Source organism: Tamandua tetradactyla, chromosome 7, assembly GCF_023851605.1.
Source record: "Tamandua tetradactyla isolate mTamTet1 chromosome 7, mTamTet1.pri, whole genome shotgun sequence".
NCBI classification, from domain to species: Eukaryota; Metazoa; Chordata; class Mammalia; order Pilosa; family Myrmecophagidae; genus Tamandua; species Tamandua tetradactyla.
Genome location: NC_135333.1, coordinates 15,070,948 through 15,092,295, shown reverse-complemented (window position 1 = coordinate 15,092,295; position 21,348 = coordinate 15,070,948). Strand labels below are relative to the sequence as shown.

The following is a 21,348-nucleotide window of genomic DNA, read 5'->3' as shown; positions in this document are numbered from 1 at the left end:
TTTTGATTAATCAAGTTATTTTGTTTACTCAAAGTGTTAGAGATGAGTGGCACTTGGGCCCACACTGTCCCTGCCCTCATGAACTTGACACTTATCACTGGATTGAATTTAGGAAAATTAGCCCAGGCACATTTTTTCCTGCCATATTTGGGTAATGTATTTTTTGTGTTTTGTATTAATTCATTTGAAAACCTGGCTTTAGAATCGTGTTTATGATTGCGTAGATTCTGATTTAGTTACTATGTGTCTTTATGGTGGTTAGCAGTTACTTGTTGGCATTCTGAAATTTCCTTTTTTTCATTCAGTATCATGTTTTTGTGCTCTATCCATTGTATGTAGGTATAGCTATAGTTACAACTATGCATAGATAGGACATGTCTTTTAAGTTTTGTATAGTATTCCATTTGAATATGCAGCACTACATTTTATTTATTATCTTATTAATAGACTCTAAGAATATTGCCCCTCTTTCCTTTCAATTTAAAAAATACTGAAATAACTTGAGTTTCCTTTGAGTCAAAATTTTAAACAGCCTTTAACAAAAACTTCTCTCTTTTGACTCATTAATATATGTTTTAAAAAGTTTTGAGTTTTGCCTTTAGTATTTTTGATTGTGCCCTTAGCAGAAGGCTCAGATCAAGTTGTTTTGTATTGATTCTAGTCTCTTTTCTTTTGAAACCTTAAGTATGAAAGTCTTGAAATGGTCATTTTACATGGAATTTATGAATTGGCATTTAACACATTTCTGAACAGGTAAAAGAAAGTGTAGGAAAGCAGCTAATTATAGTAATTGCAGCTGGTTTCAAAGTACTTCTAACAGTTTGTGCATAATGCTTACTTGAAAGCATCAAATGGGTGCTAGTTGTGAAATAGAACACCTGTTTGTTGTTGCGCATGTGTTTATGCAGATGATTGTTGTTGTCAAAGCACCTTGATGTAGAGTAGTCCTGTTTACATTTACATTCTCCCTAAAGGATTAACAGTGTTCTCTCAATAAATTTGCAGTCTATTCTCCTCTCAAAGGCTGCTGTTTGGAGGGTGGTGTGAAATAGACAACAAGTGCTTGCTAATCACTTGAATATACATAATTAGCTACAGTCTGGTGCACTGGATTCTTTGTAAAACCATAACAATACTGATTAGCAAAGCACATAACAATAGATGTATCACCATATAGTTGTTGAGGGTATTTTTTTATTTGTTCATTGATATTTATTCTTTATATTTCTCAACTTGAGTTGTTTTTGTTATTTGTGTACAAACTCTTGTTCCTTTTAGTGAACCAGTTTCGATTACAAAGCTCTTTAAAGTCACCAATAAGAAGTAGTATTGCAAATTTCTAGATTTACTAGAATCTGAAGTTATTATTTAAAAACACATTCAACATATATATTAAGCCAAAGATTGGGAATTAAGCATGCTTGTTAATAAACTAAACTCATCTTAATCCACATTGTGGATATTTAGACTGAGCAGAAACGAACGAACAAACAAAAAAATGCTCTTAAGACATATAGATCAGTCCTATAAGCAAAGAAACAGAATATGCATTCTTATATTTCATAAGTTTCTAGCTTTGCATCAAATTGTTGAATAGCCCTCTTGTAGGACTATTTAGACAGCATAGTTTGCAGCTTGGGATAATGAGTGCAACAGAAGTTTGCAGGCATTTCAAAACAGCCATCCATAAAAGCTTAGGCTCTAATGGTTGTTCCCTACCCTCTTCCCCACCCCACCTTAAGTTTCAGTGCCTTTTCTCTTGTAAAGTTGTGGGCAGATTGTGACTCACTAGCATATTGCTCTAGGGGTTTAAGTGGCTTTCCTCCTTCCATAAAACATTATGATAGCATTGTCAAACTTCAGCCCTTCTGATTTGGAAGTCTTAATAAAGAAGATACTTTTTGAAGCTTGTTACCTTTATCTCCCTAGGAGGTTAGTTGTTGGCCTGTTTGAATGTTCTCCAAGTGGCCGATATTCCCGTCTATAACCAAGGTGCAATGCAGCATTTCCCAAAGTGTGATAGTTGAGATTATTGTATCCTGGCACATGGAGGACTGTTTTAATTTTAATGGTTAACTATATTTTATATATTAGAAAAATATGACAAACCTGTGCTTTCATGGTATAGAAATAAATGAAGACCACCCAGTTGAGAACAAACAAAAGCTATATTCAGAGCCTACTGTACAGCATGGGAGTCAGCCACCATCATTTAGAGATTCAAAGGCGGCCAGGGGAATATTCGTAGTGCTTATTGTATGCTCTGATTGGAGGTTGTTGGCATAGGAAAGGTTAAGTTGGCAATCTTATGTGATTAGTTTGAGGAGCATATTTGATTTCCTCTGATTGGTCTGGACTTGGGAGCAGGGACAGAAATTAGGGAAGCTGGCAGTCATTGACATTCTGGTCCATTTGCTACAGAGCTTGTGATTTGGCTTCTAGGACTGATTACTGTAGAGGTTGTAGGTAAGAATTCTGTTGTCACATATAACCTGGCTGTTGTCCATTTCTATATTCAGCCTCTCAGTGGGTAGTATTGTTAAGGTGAGACTAAATTTATTTAAGTAGAAAATAGTGAGTTAATATGAAAGAGAAAATTAAATAAGTAAGAATATAGATGGCATGTGGATATAACAAATTGTGAAGGTGGTAAATGAATGAAATTAAGAGAAGTTAACTGAAAATTATTAAATTATGATTATTAAGCATTGTACTAGATGATTTCCATATTTATTTCATCCTCTTACAGACCTAAAAATATATTGATAATATATAATTATTAATAATGAGGATACTTAGGTTTAGTGAAATAATTGATCTAAGGTTGCACAGCTAGTAAATGGGGGGCTAGAGTTACGCCTTGAACTTTCTGATTCTAAAGATGTTACTCTGAAAAGAGTAACATTAGACCTTTAGTTTATAAATATGGTAATTCCAGGAGCTGAGATATTTGGCTGTGTAAAAATCATCATTTACTATTCCATTCCTAGTGACTTTGTCTTCTCTGTTTTTCTTCTCTGGAACATCTTTATATAAGGCAGCTTAAAAGTAATCTCTTTCTATTGACTTTTTTTTTTTTTTTTGCATGGGCAGGCACTGGGAATCGAACCCAGGTCTCTGGCATGGCAGGAGAGAACTCTGCCACTGTGCCACCATTGCCTGCCCTCATCATTGACTTTAAATATCTGTGACTGCTAGTTTCCTAGTTCGTGGCCTTGTGTTTCTTTTTTGAAGTTTCCTTATTGTATTCTTAGGGGAAACTTTTGCTCATCCTTGTTACTCTGGCTCTACTTACACATCATCCAATAAGAGTAATTTAGGTCTTGCCTTTACCTCTCCTTCATACTATTTCAGTTCTCTTTACTGCTGTATCAAAGCTAATGTTTTCTAGGTTTATAGACTGTCTGCTATGTCATTTAACTTAAAAGTATGTTTTGTAGAAAACATAAGTGGACTGCTACAATAATATATATCTATGCAGGTCTTGGCATTCTTTTGCTTTCATGTTGACTTGTAGTGGATTGTTCTAGAGACTTATGTATAAATTTGTCTCCTATAGATAGAGATAATAAAAACATTTCTGAAAATATAAATACTTAAGGAAGGAGCCAGTAGATAAAGAAACATTGAAAATACAGGCAAATGAAAGTAAATTATTTAATCTGGTTTTAAAAAACATCCATCCTCATTGGCGAATATTAAAAATATATATAAACAAAAATGATCCTCTTTTATAATTTTACTACCCAGAGGTAAGTTATTAACACTTTGTTTCCTTTGTTTTTTGTCTATTTTAATATAGTTGAAATCCAACACTTAGAATTTTGTATCCTACTTTTTTCTCTTTAAACTATAGACAGTTTTCATGTCATTAAAGACTTTTCATAAGCATTTTATATTTTAATTTACCTAGCAGTTATCTTTAATCATTAAATAGTTAAGATAGATTTCAGATTATTTTTTTAGATAGATTTTTACAAGTAAAATTTCTGGTTCAAAGAATATGGTTATTTGCAAAGCTCTTTATAATCTGTAGAGTATTTAATTTTTTCTGGAAATCTGTTCCAGAATGTGTTCCACCATATTCTGATGCATTTAACTCAATGTTTGCTCTTCCTATCGCTTTGTATTTTGGTGTTCCATCCCTTTTCATCTTAAAGATTTAATTATCCCCTCTCTACATAACCAATTTGTCCCTCACTACTTTTATCATCTGAATCAGCATATTCAGCAAATGCATAATTAGCAAAATGCACTAATATTTTCCATCTTAGAATGAAAAGCACTTCTTTGACATTTCTACTTCTCTGCTTCCATTTTAATAAAAGTTCTTGAATGATTTGTCTGAACCTCTACTTTACACATTCTCACTCATGGTTAACTTCTCTAAACCTCTTTAGTCTAATTGCACTAGTTTTACCACTCTACTGAAAAGGCTTTTATCAAAAACAGAAAAGAGATTCATGTTTCTCAATTCAGTGACACTGTTTTCTGCCTTTTTTCTTTTCCTAACATAGCATTAGTACAGTTAGCAACTCTGTCCTTGAAACATTCTCTTACTCTTGTCTTCTCCTAACTCATTGGCTTTTATGTTTTTTTTTTGTCTTTTATTGCTTCTTGAAACTTACCTGATACCTAAGTGTAAGAGGGCCTTATGACTGTGACTCAATCTAGGGTCTTCTCTAAAGAAAAAACAGATTTCCCTTAGCAACTTTTCCCTAATAATATCATCTCTCCCCCCGTGACTCTGGCATGTGACTCTTACCTTAAAGTCTGAAAACTGTAAAGGGGTTTGTAATATGGGAATATGTGTTTTAAACCCATTAATCTTAGAAACTTATGATTTTTGGCTTTGGGAGTTTGTTTCACCTGGTTATTCTTTGCGACTTTGAAGAACTGACAACATATGACCAGAACAGTTTTCCCCAAAGAATATTGTGATTGCCTATGTGGTCCTAGCCCTGTTTCACAAAGGTTTAGATAAAATAAAAGATTTATGTTCCAAACTCAGAGTGACTAGTGTGATGTATTAGCACGCTGAAAGTTCTTGAGACTCTTTAAATTTTTCCTGAAATGATTATAATTTATGGCTGGCATAGCGTCAAATGTGGCTCTTCAATGTCATCAAAACAACCTCTTGATAAGGTAAAGGTAAGTTTATTGCTTACCTCAGTAAGGGAGAATATCACCTGAGCAGAGTTTTGGCACTGTTTTGGACAGGAGAAGGCAAGGTCAGCATTTATTTATAATTAGAAGTTTGGTTTAAATTATGTCTTTCAGTATGTGCAGGGATGATGGGAGTGGAGGTGGAGGTTGTGGTATTTGATTAGGATTGGACAAGGATCATGGATCCTAATCCAGGATTGGGCAACAGCAAGCAGAGTATTTTTGAGGGAGAGATTCAAAGAAATTTTAGAGAGCAAACTGTTGATACTTTCCATGGAATAGTTTGGTGAGTCTTTTGAGAAGTTCATGTAATGAACAATCAAACCATTTGCATGGGTCAGAGTCTCCTAGGATAGTAAGGTAATGCTAATTTAGACAGTAAGCTGTTTATTGAGTTGGTAGTTTCAGTACTCAGTGTCCAAGTTGTGTGTGGTTTCTGTTAACCTATGAATGTCATACATAGAATTACAGCATTTTAACTTCAAGCTATTGGTTTATGTATGGCCGAAGTGAGCAGAACTTCAAGCTGTTGAAATAGCAATTTTTCACTTACTCTAATGAGATGTAGCTGAGTGCTGTATAATAGGTCAATTCTTATAAAATGTCAGTATTCCTAATGGGTAATTATGAAATCAGTATTATAATTCTTCTCTCTCATACTGAGCAGTTCAGATCCACTTCTAGCCATTAAAGTTTTGAGTTTGATGTTTGTAAAAGAGTTCTGATGCTTCAGTTTCTTGGTTCTACCTTTTTTTCTTTGCTAGAAAGTTTGAAATATGGGGGTATAGTTCCCTTTCTTTGAAGTAAGAGGATGTGAAACTTGGTTTCAAGAGTTCTGACTTAATCTATTGTTTTAAGAAGAATGGACTTTCATCTTTTTTTGCTTGTTTGTTTCAACCTCTAAATAATAATTAAGGGCAAGTATACTTATAAAAAATTTTGGCATTGTAGCCTGATTTATGAAGATTGACCCTAAGATTAAATGTTGTCGGTTGTCTGCCCTTCATTTTTCCTCCCTTAACAGATGTCAGGTTGAACTGCCTTGTCCTTTTGCACAGTGATTTGACCAATAGTCTGTATTCAGTCTCAGTATACATTATGCAGGTTTGGCTCCTTTTAAATGTTAATGTTCACAGTAAATGAGGATATTTGTATTTGGGTGAATTGCTCATTTTCTATCATAACCTGAGGGCATGGAAAGAATCTGTTGAAGACTCTCTTCAGCTCAGGCAGGCAGCCTTGGCCTGCCACCTAGACAACTGCCTAAATGGGCCTAAACCATGATGGGGTTGGCAGAATCTTCTCTGCCTTGCATTAATTTTTATATTTCTGGAATTTTTCAAAGGGTGCCAAGTGTTTGTGTAAAAGGTATTCCTTTTTGCTCTCTATCCCCCCTAATAAATTATCAGCCTTTTTCCCATGGTGATGTTCTGGTTTTTAACGGCTGTTAGAACCATACTAGGAGACACATTTGACACATAATTGGAACATTCTAACCATTTTCAGACTTACCTTTATCTTAGTCCTTTGGTTAATTTTTCCCCCTATCTTGTGTTGACAACTTCTTAAAGTATAGCCTTGATGGCTGTGCTGCTGAATCCTTGTCCATAGCTAACAAACTTTCTCTTTGGTGGAGAAAAAGAATGTTCTTCAAGAAAAATGATGCCTGCTATTTTAGGAAACTACTGTTTTAAAAGGTGTCATAGAAAACGAATTTAAGTTTTACTAAAAGAATATATATTAAATATTTGCTTTAATTTCAGTTTGTTGCATATATAGTTGATTTCATTTGTTTGTAAAATATTTCTACATATTGACTCAATTTTTATAGACTGTTAAAAACTGAGGTTTTGTTTTTTTTTAATTAATGCTGTTTGTTTTTTAATAGAGGAGGAAACAAAGTTTCAAAATGTTAAATTATGGGTCCTAACTCATTTGCTAATAAGTGGCGGAATCTGAAATCTGGTTGTCTGGCCATTCATTCAGGGATTTTTTTTTCCAGATTTTATCACTGAAATTTACTTAACTGCTCTCTGACACATATATGATTAATCTTGTTTTGTTGTTATCTACTTTTCATGAATAATTGAAATGAATTTGGCTGTGTATTGTGTTCCCAGTTGAAACTCCAAATTCATCAAACTTAAGATCCCTTTTAATGCCTAGCAGCAGAGTAATCAAAACAGAATTGGAAAGACCATTAGCACTCACCAGCATTAATATTGAAGGTGTAAACTCCAAATCTGCCTGCACGTGGCCTTTATGAGTATTAACCTTTTTAAAAAGGCAGTAGCTTTCCTGAGCTTCTAAGTGTTTGACAAATGAATTAATGCCATAACCACATTTTTTGTGTACTTTTAGCTACTGCTTTGAAAGTTGTAGTAATGTGTATTACTTACTCATTTTGCATCCATTGTAATATCGTTTGGCCACATATATGTGTTTTATGTATACATATACTTTTCATTAATATATCTGGATCATATCAGCTGATTAACACTCACACTAGTTTTTCTTGGCAGTGGTGTTTGGAATAATTACATGTATCTGAACTGTACCCTGAAAAAGCCAAAGTTGCTTTGAAAAGGAATTAAAAGATACTTGAACTCTTAAATATAATATTTTATTTTATTTAGTTGTCACTGAGGTCCTAATTTCTGTGGGTCCTACCCTCAGCACTACCCTCAACACTTGAAAATCATTGTTTACAACGAGCAGCATGCCATTGGAGCGTTTTATTTCTCTCTGTGAAACGAGAGCTGTTTGCTCTTAACAGAGCTCATTGCTTTGTTAATCAGCCAAATTGGTCACCTTTTTCCAGAGATCAACCTGTAATTTTTCTCCCTCTACCTTTGAGGATAGCACTTTATCATTCTGGAGTACTTTCTTCACCCTAGTGGGCTGTTGAAATTCTACCCATCCATTCCTTAAGAGCTAGCTCAAATTTCGTCTCTTTTATACAGCCTTTCCTTGTCCTTATGTAAAGAAGGTCCAATTCTAGAACTAGAAGGCTCTCCCTTCCAGAATTGGACCAGCACTTTGTGTGAACTTTTCTTATTGCACGTATCATAATTTTGTTACGTGTGCTTGATTTCCCTTTCTGTATTTATTGTAAGATACTTTAGAACAGCAGTTGCCTTTTATTCATCTTTTTTGCAATACCTTCAGTGCTTTGCTGAATGAATGAAGTGTGGGCTTTAATTTAAAATTCAAGTTTTATTTTTAAACCCAGAGAAATTCAGCTCTTAACCCCATATTTTTAAAAGGATGGTCTGTAGTCCACCTGAATTAGAATCTGCTAAGAAGCTTGTTAAAAATACAATTTTCTAGAAACTGGAATTAGAACGTCTAGGTTTGAGATCCTGGCGTTAAGTATCCCTTCTAATTCATATTTACACTAAAGTTTAACACACATTCTCTTAAACTATGATGCAAATCAATAAAAAACCATTTTACTTTAGAGATGTTTATACATATTTTTGTCAAAAATGTAATAATAAGTATAGTGTATGTTATAATGTAGAAAATTTTTCCTCATTGTTTTTAAAAATTATTTCTCTGGTTACTAATTTTCTTATTTTCTTAAAAGTATTTTTTAGTGACAAATCTTCACACAAATACAGTCAAAATAAATTATGCACAATCGAGGGCTCACAGTATCATCACATGGTTGTGTATTCATCACCACCATCATTTTTAGAATATCTGCATCACTCCAGAAAAAGAAAAAAAAAATTTGTACATCCCATACCTTTTACCCCTCCCTCTCATTGACCTGTAATATTTTATCCCCCTGTGCCAGCTTGAATCCATTTTTTTTTGGATGCATGGTCCAGGAATCGAACCTTGGTCTCCTGTGAAAAGCCATGTTTTTAATCCTCATTCATTATTGCTGAGTGGGAGCTTTTGTTGTTCCCATGGAGATATTACCCACCAGTTGGGGTAGTAACCTTTGATTAATTGGTTTCCATGGAGATATGTCTCCACTCATTCGAGGTGGAGTTTGCTTACTGGTGCCCTTTAAGAGGGAGCCATGTTGGAAAAAGCTTTAGAGCCACGAGAGTCCATGCAGTCAGAGACCTTTGGAGATGGAGAAAAAGCTAGCAGACATAGCCATGTTCACCATGTGCCTTTCGAGTTGAGCGAGAAACCCTGAATGTCTTCAGCCTTCTTGAACCAAGGTATCTTTCCCTGGATGCCTTACACTGGACATTTCTATAGCCTAGCTTTAATTTGGACATTTTCATGGCTTTAGAGCTTGTAAACTTGCAACTTCATAAATTCCCCTTTTTAAAAACTGTTTTGTTTCTGGTATATCGCATTCCGGCAGCTTGCAAAGTAGAACATCCGCTATTATTTATGTATTTTTTATCCATATTTTTTTTACTCATCTGTCCATACTCTGGATAAAAGGAGCATCAGACTTAACTTTCTTATTGATTCTTAATTTTTGGTCTTACCTGTATTTGTTCACATAATGGGTTTCCTAATGTATGTAGGTTTTATACAATTAAAAGTAAGAAATATATTAAAATGATTTGTTTCTGTGTAAAGAAGAAAATAGAACAAATGTGTAGTCAGTAAGGAGGAGTCTGACCTTTCTCTGAGTTCTTAGCATTTTTCCCTTCAGCTCTTCTTGATTTTGTTCAGCCTTGTATCATTCCAGTTTCTCCTGAGTGTAGTTTCTTTCAAGGATCTCAGGGATAAGGGCTGTTTTCCCTTCTTGTCTCATAGGACATTGGCACAATGATTCAGAAAAGCATTCTTTTATTTCTTGAGTAACTTGAAGATTATGTATATGTTTGTTATATACATATGGAATTTGCTGCATCTGAATTGGAAGAAAAGGATATGCATTTCATAGGAATCAACCTTAAGTGAAGTTTCTTGAGAGAGACAGCATTGTTTAATGTGAATTTTACAGTGTCATCTGAAAAGAAGCCAGTGAAATTTTTTTTTTTTGCCATTTTCCTTGGGGTTAATGAACTGGATTGTGCGATTATCTTATATCTAGTTGTGAAATTAATTGTGAGACAATGGCTTTGAATAGAGAGATGCAGTTTTTGAATCAGAAGTAAAATAGAATGAGAGATAGTAATATGAAATAGGGAAATATGTATGATTTCTAGTGAAGATTTAATTTGTATTTTCAGATAAAGAGATAGCTGGGTACTTGAGTCAGTTTAGACTAGCTTCAGTGTGATCAATTCCATATTTACCTCTATTAGGACATATAGAAAAATAAATTAGTTTTAGTTTTGAAAGCTTTTTTTTTTTTTTCCTTTTTCTTCTTTTTTTTGAATACTGACAAGCATCCATGAATAGTAATGAATTCAGGAAAACTCCTAGGCAAGACATTATCTTGACAGTTGGTGGACAGATGCTCCTGATTTGAGTGTGAGACTGAGGTATTCAGAAAGCACTTCAAAACACTTTCCTATGCCAGCCAACTTTCAACTTTATTTCCTTATATTGGGATTAAGTTTTTAGCCACCTTGTAGTAATGCTGTTGATAAAGGACCTGGTGAGACCTTTATTTACTGGGTAAATTTGAGCATGACAACATCTATCATTTTTACAAATTGGTTTTCAGACCTTATTACTTATAATATGAATGATTTTATCTTTAACATTTTAAATGAAAATAACTGTTGAATGAAACATGGTTGCCTAGATTTTGAAAATGGTTGCCTAGATTTATATCTTCCATTTCTTGAGAAATACTAATTACTTCCTAGACAAGATACGTGTAATTATATTTGTATTTATTTTACTCATGTCTAATGTATTTGATGTGTAATTTGTTGTGTTATTTCTTTTTCTGATTTAGTTGATATTTTAATTGAAGGCATGAGTCTCTACTTCATTTCTCTGTGTACCAGAGGAAATTCCAGAAAGAAACTTTTCTTCTTTCACACTGTTGGGCAGGGCTTTCTCATTGCACATGCTTTAGTTTGGAATTTGTTTTTTCTTGGTCATCTGAATTTGTTCAGTTTCCACATGTAGTGTAAGGACCCTCTGTTGACTGTTTAGGCTTTGGCCTGGGATGTGATGGCCACTTGTAATGATGAAGTAGTTGGGTGACTAGAGAATGCCTTTTATTAAAAAAAATTTATTTATCATGTTGTTTTCTCCTTAGTGTTTTACTCATGTGCCTATGCTCAGAAAAATGGCTGGAATATGTTTTTGAGCTGTAGAAAATTAGGTCGAACGTTTTTGATGGAATTCTGACTTTATATTATAAAGTAAATTGAGATTGCTGTTTCAATTTATGTATCTTTTTATCTTTTTATTATCCTGTGTTTCTCTTTTATGGTACAAGTTCAAATATAAGCATAATACAATGATAAAAATTCAGGCCAGCAGTCTGGTACTTGCAACATAAATATAGCAAATGTGTCAAAATGTATGAATTGTTATAAATGTTAAAACATTTTGTTCATGAGAATAGCATAACTCTTGCTATGACCTTTTAAGCTATGTAAATTTTAGTGACTATAAAATTAAAATGTATTTCCTTCCAAAATGTGTTTGGAAATTATTTGGAATGTTTTATGCTTGGCTCTTTCAAAGATTTTATTATGTAATATGTAGAGATTTAAATCTGGTATAAAAACTGAAAAGTACCATAATGCCTAGATTTCTTTCATGTTTTTAAAAAAGTTATCTGTACGTAATCACACCTTATCCTGAAGCAACAGAAAGATTTAACCAATGCTATTCAAATATCTTTTTTTCTTTTAGTACTGACATCTAATACCTTTTTTCTTTTAGTACCAATGCTCTTTTATTCTATGAATATATTGGTAACGTTCTTAAAAAGTTATCAAATAGATAGGATTACATTGTAGTAATATAGTTTCCATGGTTATTAATTCTCTTTTCTCTCCATGAGGTAAAAAATCATGTAAAATCAGAAAGGAAATATAAGAATTATAAGAGTATGACTTATTTAATTTTGGTAACCCTGCTTTCCAATGGAATATGTTGCAGCAGATACTTTAAAAGAATGGTTTGCATGATTATTTTTTGTAGAGATCTAGTGTGTGCTTTTGGAAATAAGAAGGACATTGAGGAAGGTGAAAAAAATGAAAGAGAGAAAGACAAGAAGTGATTGCATTTTGATTATCCCCAAATTGCATTAAGCCTTAATGTTTATCTTCTTTATAATTTTAAAAGGTACTTATATTTGAGAAGAGTACCTCTTTAACTGGTTACAGTTAAACTCTTGAATTAAGGTAACTGATAGTACCTTTCCTGTCCCCTACCCCCAATCTTTTAGGCCAGAGCAACCAGGCAGAGTCAGGTTGTATTATTTTGCTAATGTTTTCAGAATGCAATATACCAGAAATCGAATGACTTTTAAAAAGGGAATTTATTACATTACAAGTTTACAGTTCTAAGGCCATAAAAATGTCCAAAGTAAGGCATCCAGAGAAAGATACCTTGACTCAAGAAAGTATGTCTTTCTGTGATGTCTGCCAAAGTATGTCTTTCTGTGATGTCTGCCACACAGAAGTCACGTGGCTGGTGTCTGCAGGTGTGTTATATTTTGACACTTGCTTATATTTGATTTAGTACTTTTTTATATTGAAATAATTTTTTTGAGTAGTTCATGTATATATGAATGTATTTGGTCTCACCAAAACATTTACGCTTCTTAGTAGCAGAGGCTGCTTTTTTTTCTTGTGTATCTCTTATAACACCAAGGTAGTTAAATAAGAATGTATTTATAATATATACTGTATGTTCAATATAGTAGAGATTGGCTAGTTATTCACTAAATCCATTCCTCCCAGCCTTTCCCCCCCAACCCCCATTTACACAAACAACTAGCCTTTTCCTTTTACTTTCTGTTGGCAGTCATGAAGCTAAGAAGATGGCAGAGCCTCTACATGGAAGGAATCTGGGTTCCTGATACTGCTTGATGGAGAGCTACTCACTGATCAGGAACATTTGTTTTGACTTTACATGAGCCGTTTCCATCATGTTAAAACTACTAAGAACTCATACTAGCATTACCTTCAGTAGTATCCTGAACACTGGTTACAGTGGATAATTTAGTTTACTCTAAATTAAATCAGATTTTAGGAATTGGAAGTCAAGAAAAGTGAATTAGGGGTGAGAAATTGGGTGTGAGATCAGTTGAAAGAAACTTTGTGTGGATGGAGGAAAGATGAATAAAGGATAATGAGAAAAAATTTGGAATATTATGTTAGGGAAATTATACAAAACACTTTTAGTTAGTAGGGAGTCATATTATGAACAAATTAGGAGAGTAGTCCTTGGAAATTGGAGGTGTAAGGGGTATTGTGAAAGAAGAAAATCAAATTTCTGCGAGGTGGCTAAGAATTTAAACAGTATTGACTTTGTGTGTGTGTGTGTGTGCTGTATGGTGGGGATCACATTTCATTGTTTTTCCATGTGACCATCATATTATTCCAGCACCTTTTTTTGATTTTTGTTTTTTTTTTGGCGGGTGGTGGTGGGGGTGCGGGGGAAGTACATGGGCTGGAAATTGAGCCGGTGTCTCCTGCATGGCAGATGAGAATTCTACCACTGAACTACCCTTACACTCCCAGTATTGATTTTTAAAAAGAAATTGTGCCTCATTGTACGTGTGATTTGCGGATATATTTTCTGATTATTGCAGGTTCAATTAATATCTTGAGAAACATGATATTCAGGAAAAAAAAAGGTGGCATATTTAAATGAACAGAGTTGCAAGATTGTATGTCTTGTATTAGGAAATTAGAAATATTACTTGATTTATTTCCCTAATGAGTCATTTTCCTAGTTACATGCAAAGAATTGAATTACGGCCATCTTTTATGCATATCTAAAACTCAGTGTATCATATTTTGACATCAGTTATAGTTGAAATTTACCTTTGTTTTGGGCACATAAAATATTGCGTAGAATATTTACAAAGGAAAACTTCTTCAATTCATTTTACTAAAATTTACTCTTCATATTTTAAATGAATACCATTTAACCTTTTGTGTCTTAAAACTGGATTTTATTAACCAGTAAAAAAAAAGCTGATTGGTAAAATGTTTGTCTTAGTGTTTTATAAAAGCTTTAAAAATGGAGTATTAATAATAGCTACAGATTTAAAATAAAATACATGACTGACGATGTTTCTAATTTTCATTTCTTTTCATAACTGATAACAAAGAGAATATGTGCAGCCATTGACTTAAAAGAACTCCTGTTTCCCAAATATGTTGACTGTGGTCATCGCTGTAAGAGGTGGAGATACTCCTACCACTGTTCACAGGTGCTTCAGCTGCAGATAAAATTTCCTTTTAACCAAGTGGTAAGAGATCTCCTCAACTGAATCTTTGACATTGTTGTTGTAGAAGCAATGGCTACCATTATTCGAAGGTCCTCTTTCTTACATTGCGTAATTATCTAGCAGATAAAGAATACGGTCCCTTTCTTTTATCCTACACTTATTCCTAATTTTTCAATGGGAATAGAGGATCATAGATATATCATATATTTAGTGTCTTGTAATTCTAAATTAAAACTCATTTTTAAAATAGAAATGCTATGAAAGATGATTTTTAATTTCTGGGATTTCCTACAGGTATAATGCATACTTTAGAACATATGCTTAATGATGTATCAGTCAGGTAGAAGAACACTGGACTTGAAGTCAAAAGAACTGGGCTATGGTGTCTCTCTCAAAAACTCTAAATCTTGGCTTCCTAATTTGTAAACTTATAATATCCTATAGTATTAGTGTTGACAGTGACCTACGGGGCAATTTTGCACAATCTTTCATACTCAAATTTCTTTTATTATATCTTTGATATGGGCTATCCAGTAATAGAAGGCTCAGTACCTCATTCTCTTTTTTTCATCAGGTACATATAGCTAGCTCTGAAACTCTTGAGTAGATTATCTCTATGTTATTCTTTGTTGTGCTGCTTAGAGAAACAGAGAGTACTGATGGGAATAGTATACCTCTCCTGCCCATCTCAAAGATTGAGAGAAGGGTCAAATGAAATAAAGGGAGTGAAAGCAAACTATGATATATTGTAAAATGTCAGCTTATTATCACAGTACAGGACAGTTGGTGCTTTTTCAACTAATGACATGTAGGAATCTCAATAACATATTGATATGTTTTTTATGATAAAATAAGTTTTAAATCCCTGATAAATTAGATAAGCTTTGAAACCATCCCTCTTTGTCATCTGTAGTCTACCAGTGCTTCCAGTACTTTTGATACCACCTAGTCACTTGAAAATTAAAAATCTTGACCCACTATTTTAAAACCACAGGACAAGATTTTTCTTGGGAGTACATTTAGGCTGTCTGGTGTAAACTAGCTGTAATGAAAAGAGTATAATACAAATTTAAATTATATGGAAGTTACTTAAACACTTTTGCCACAAGAGTAGTGTTATTTCCAAATAAATTATTTAAAAGTATTCATTAATATAAAAGCATCGTTGTGCTTTAAAATTTATTTTCACAATCCACCCAATGTGTGCAGTTGTGTCTTTCATTATAATCACAGAGTTGTGCTTTCATCATTGCAGTCAATTTAGGACATTTTCATTGCTCTAAAAAGAAAATCTCCATACTCCTTATACGTTCCTATTATTGACACTTAGTATTGGTGTGGTACCTTTGTACAATTGATGACAGAACATTTAACATTACTATTAACTGTAGTCCATAGTTTGCATTAGGTGTATTTTTTCCTATATCCCACTCTATTATTAGCATCTTGTAATAGTGGCATACATTTGAAAGAATGTTTTTATATTTATACTATTAACTACTTCATTGTCCACAACAGGGCTTCACTGTTAGACTGTCCCAAGTTTCATCCACTAGCTTTTCTTCTAGTGACATACATGACCCTAAACTTCCCCTTTCAACCACAATTGTACACAATTCAGCACTGTTACTTACACATACAGTAATATGCCACAATAACCTCTATCCATTTCCAAACAGTTACAATCAACCTTATTAAAAATTCTGCAAAAATTGAGCATCAATGCCCCATTCTCTTCCTCATTCTATGTTCTGGTAATCTATATTCTAGATACTAACTCTGTGAGTTTGCTCATTATATTTAGTTCATATTAATGACATCACACAAAATTTGCCCTTTTGTGTCTGGCTTATTTCATTCAATGTAATGTCCTCAAGATTTATCCATGTTGTTACAAGCATTAGGATTTTATTTCTATTTACAATAGGATTTAAATAATATCCTATTGTGTATATATATGTATATCTCATTTTGTTTATCCTTTCATCAGTTGATGAACACGGGTTATTTCCATCTTTTCGCAATTTTGAATAATCCTGCAGTGAACATTAGTGTGCAAATTTCTGTTCACACCCTGCTTTCTGTTCTTCTGAGTATATACTAATAGTGGATGCCGAATCAAATAGCAGTTTTATACTTAGCTTCCTGAGGAACTGCCAAATTGTCTTCCACAGTGGGCTGTACCATTTTACATTCTTACAACAGTGAATAAGTGTTCCAGTTTCTCCATATCCTCTTCAACACTTGTACTTTTTGTTTGTTTTTCTAGTAGGTGTGAAACGATGTTTCATTGTCATTTTGATTTGCATTTCACTGATAGCTAGTGTTGTTGAGCATCTTTTCATGTGTGTTTTTTAACCATTTGTAATTCCTCTTTGAAAAATGTTCATTCAAGTCTTTTGCCCATTTTCTAATTATACTGTTTGTTTTTTTTTTTTGTCAAGTTGTAGGATTTATTTATTCTAGATATTAAATCATTATTGGGTGGTTTCCAATTTTTTTCTCCCATTGAGTAGGCTGCCTTTTTACTCTCTTAACAAAGTCCTTTGAAGCACAAAAATCTGTAGCGGTCCCATTTATCTATTTTTAATTTCATTGCTTGTGCTTTGACTGTGAAGTCTAAGAACCCACCACTTACTACAAGATTTTGAAGATGTTTCTGTACATTTTCTTCTAGGAGTTTTATGTTCCTGGCTCTTATATTTAGGCCTTTAATCCATTTTGAGTTAATTTTTGTGTGAGGTGTGAGATAGGAGTCCTCTTTCATTCTTTTGGTATGGATATCCAGTTCTCCCAGCCCCATTTATTGAAGAGACTGTTCTATCCCAGTTGAGTGGACTTGACAGTATTGTCAAAAATCAGTTGATCATAGGGCCATGGTGGGTCAACAGGCAGAGTTCTCACCTGCCATGCCAGAGACCTGGGTTCAATTTCTGGTCCTGCCTATGTTAAAAAAAAAATCAGTTGATCATAAACGTGAGAGTCGATTTCTGAAATCTCAGCTTGGTTTCATTGAACGGTATGCCTATCTTTATGGTAGTAGCATGATGTTTTGATGATTGTAGCTTTTTAATATGCTTTAGTTCTGTTGGTTTTTTTTGTTTGTTTGTTTTTGGGTGCATGCTCAGGAAATCGAACCCGGGTCTCTGCGTGGAAGGCAAGCATTCTACCACTGAACCACCCATATGCCTCTGTAATATGGTTTAAGGTCAGGAAGTATGAGCCCTCCAACTTTGTTTTTTTTCAACATGTTTTTGGCTATTTGGGGCCCTTTACCCTTCCAAATAAATTTGGTAATAGGATTTTCCATTTTTACAAAATAGATCATCGGAATTTTTATTGGAATTGCATTGATTCTGTAAATTAACTAGGGTAGAATTGACATCTTAGCAGTGTTTAGTCTTCTGATCTATAAAAATGGAATGTCCTTCCATTTATTTAGGTTTTCTTTGAGCAGATTTGTAGATTTCAGAATACAGGTCCTTTTTTAAAAATAAATTTATTAATTAAAAAAATAAAGAAACAAAATAAAACAACATCCATTATCAGTAATTCACAATATCATCACTTAGTTGCATATTCATCATTTCTTAGAATATTTGCATAGATTTAGAAAAAGAAATAAATAGATAACAGAAAAAACAAATAAAATGATAACAGAAAAAAGTTATACATACTATACCCCTTATCCCTCGCTGTCATTGATCACTAGCATTTAAACTAAATTTATTTTAGCATTTGTTCCCCCTGTTATTTATTTTTAGAATGCAGGTCCTTTACATCTTTAAATTTATTCCTAAATATTTGATTCATTTAGTTGCTATTGTAAATGAAACTTTTTTCTTAATTCAGTCCTCATATTACTCATTACTGTCGTATAGACACGCTACTGATTTTTGCATGTTGATCTTGTCTCCGGCCACTTTAATGAACTTCTTTAGTAGATTTTTGTTGTAGATTATTTGGACTTACTAAATATAGGATCATGTTGTTTGCAAAATAGTGAACATTTTGCTTCTTCCTTTCTGATTTGAATGCCTTTTATTTCTTTTTCTTGTCTAATTTCTCTGTCTAGAACTTCTAGCGTAATATTGAATAACAGTAGGGATAATGGGCATCCTTATCTTGTTCCTCATCTCAGAGGGAAAGCTTTTATTCTTTCACCGTTGAGTATGATGTTAGCTGTGGGTCTTACATATATGCCCCTTAAAATGTTGAGGAACTTTCCTTCTATTCTTATCTTTTGGAGTGTTTTTATCAGGAAAGGATGCTGGATTTTCTCAAATGCTTTTTCTGCATTAATTGAGAAGATCATGTGGTTTTTTTCCCCTTCTGTTTGTTAATGTGGTTTATTACATTGATTGATTTTCTTGTATTGAACCATCCTTGCATTCCTGTTTTTTTAAACTTTTTTATTGTGAAATATAACATATATACAAAAAAGTGATAAATTTCAAAGTACATTTTAATGAGTAATTATAGAACAAATTTCAGTATATGGTATGAGTCACAGTTCCACAATTTCACATATTTCCTTCTAGCTGTTCTAGGACACTGGAGACTAAAAAGAAATATCAATATAATGATTCAGAAGTCATATTCATTTGTTAAATCCTGTCTTCTCTGTTACAGCTCCTCCTTTTCCTTTGTTCTTTTTCCAGTCTTTAGGGATATTTGGGCAATAACCATTCTAACTTCTTCATGTTGAAAAGGGGAGCCGACATTATGGAGTAGGGGGAATGCTCTTGGAGAGACTGGTAACTCTAGGTTTCAGGGCTTATCTGGCCTAGGAACTATCTAGGAGGTTTTAGATTTCTGAAAAATAAATTTAGTGAGTGAAACTTTATTTATAGAGTCTCATAGGGTTTACAGGAATACTGTTGGGTGTGACTTGGCATATCATGGCAATTAACAATATCTATCTGAAGTTTGCATAGGAGTAACCTCCAGAATAACCTCTTGACTGTATTAGAAATCGCTTAGCCACTGATACCTTCTTTCATTACATTTCTTTTCCCCCTTTTCGTCAGGTAGGCATTGTTGATTCCACAGTGCCAGGCCCAGGCCCATCCCTGGGCATCATGCCCATGTTACCAGGGAAACTTTGGATGTCATGTCCCAGGTATGGTGAAGGGTAATGATTTTACTTGCAGAGCTGGGCTTAGAGAGAGAGAGAGAGGCCACATCTGAGCTACAAAAGGAGTTACTACTCTGAAAGCAACTTTTAGGCATAGTTATAGGTAGGCTTAGCTTCTCCATTAGAGAAATAATTTTCCCAAGAGCAATCCTCAGGATCAAGGGCTTGGACTAACTTGGAAGTTCCTAATGTTTGAGAGAGTATCAGAGATTTTCCAGGTAGAAAAGTTTAATAGTTCCATATTTTTTCTCTTGTCCCTCAAGGGACTTTGCCAATATTTTTACATTATCAGTTCAACATACTCTTGAAAGTATCTGGCATATCTGCTTTTAAAACTACTTGATCATGGTGTATATATGCAGTTGGACTCTATTTGCAAGAATTTTGTTGAGGATTTTTCTATCTATCTATAATCATTACAGAGATTGGTATGTATTTTTCTTTTCTTGTAGTATATCATCTGGCTTTGATATTAGGGTGATGTTGGCTTCATGTGAGTTAGGTAGTATTCCCCCCTCTTCAAGGGTTTGGAAGAGTTTGAGCAAGCGTGGTTTCTTTTTAATTTTAATTACTGTTTTCTTAGAGTGATTGGTAGAATTAACCTGTGAAGCCATTTAGTCCTGGGCTTTTCTTTGTTGGTAAGTTTTTCATTAGTGATTACATCTCTTTACTTGTGATTGGTTTGTTGAGGATTCTGTTTGATCTAGAGTTAATGTAGATTGTGGGTTTCAAGGAGATTGTCCTTTTCCTCTATGGTGTCTAGTTTTTTAACACACAGTTGTTCATAATATCCTCTTATGACCTTTTTTATTTCTGTGGGGTATGTAGTAGTGTCTCTTCCATTTCTGATTTTATTTATTTTATTCAGCCTAGCTGAGGGTTTTTCAATTTTATTGATTTTCTCAAAGAACCAATTTTTGATTTTATGGATTCTGGGGTTTTTTTTGTTGTTGTTGTTGTTGTTCTTGATATCATTTATTTCTGCTCTATTCTTTGTTATTCTTTTCCTTCTTCTTGCTTTGTTTTTAGTTTGCTGTTCTTTTCTAGTTCTTCCAGGTGTGCAGTTAGATCTTTGCATTTAGGGTAAAGATCTCAGCTCTGCCTTCACTACATCCCATAAGTTTTGATGTGTTGGGGTCTCATTTTTTCATTCGTTTTGAGATATTTGCACCTTTCTTTTGCATTTCTTTAACCCTAATATTGTTTAAGAGTGTGTTATTTAACCCCCATATATTTGTCAATTTTCCAGTTATCTGGCTGTTTCTGACTTCCAAATTCATTCCATTACTATCAGAGAAAGTTCTTTGTATAATTTCAGTTTTTTAAAATATATTGAGACCTGTTTTGTGACCCAACATGTGGTTTCTCCTGGAGGATGATCCATGTGTACTTGAGAAGAATGTATATCCTTCTGTTTTGGGGTCCATTGTTTTGTATATGGGGGTTAAGTCTAGTTCATTTATCATATTCAAATTCTCTGTTTTATTTTTGATCATCTGTCTAGATGTTCTGTCTATTGATGAAACTGCTCTATTGATATCTCCAACTATTATTGTAGAGATGTCTGTTACTCTTCAGTTTTGCCAGTGTTTGCCTTACGTATTTTGGTGCAATCTGGGTCCTATTTCTTCTTGGTAGATTACCCCTTTTATTACCCTTCTTTGTCTCTTATAAAACCCTGTTTTGTCCTATATTATTATTTCTACACCAACTCTTTTATTGTCTACTCTTTGAGAATATCTTTTCT

General features: G+C 33.7%; 1 protein-coding gene across 9 annotated transcripts in view; it reads left to right on the top strand.

The window, feature by feature from the left end:
* AKT3 (AKT serine/threonine kinase 3) overlaps window positions 1–21,348 on the top strand; it is a 430,706-nt gene that overhangs the window by 139,815 nt on the left and 269,543 nt on the right. For 2 of the 9 annotated variants that reach the window (XM_077168488.1, XM_077168489.1), the window contains exon 1: window positions 13,664–14,485. The exons of 6 other annotated variants lie outside the window; for them this stretch is intronic. The gene's annotated coding sequence lies outside the window, so the exon portion shown is untranslated. Of the gene's footprint in view, window positions 1–13,663; window positions 14,486–21,348 lie in introns of those variants that run through there. One more of the 9 variants, XM_077168487.1, reaches the window with a different exon arrangement.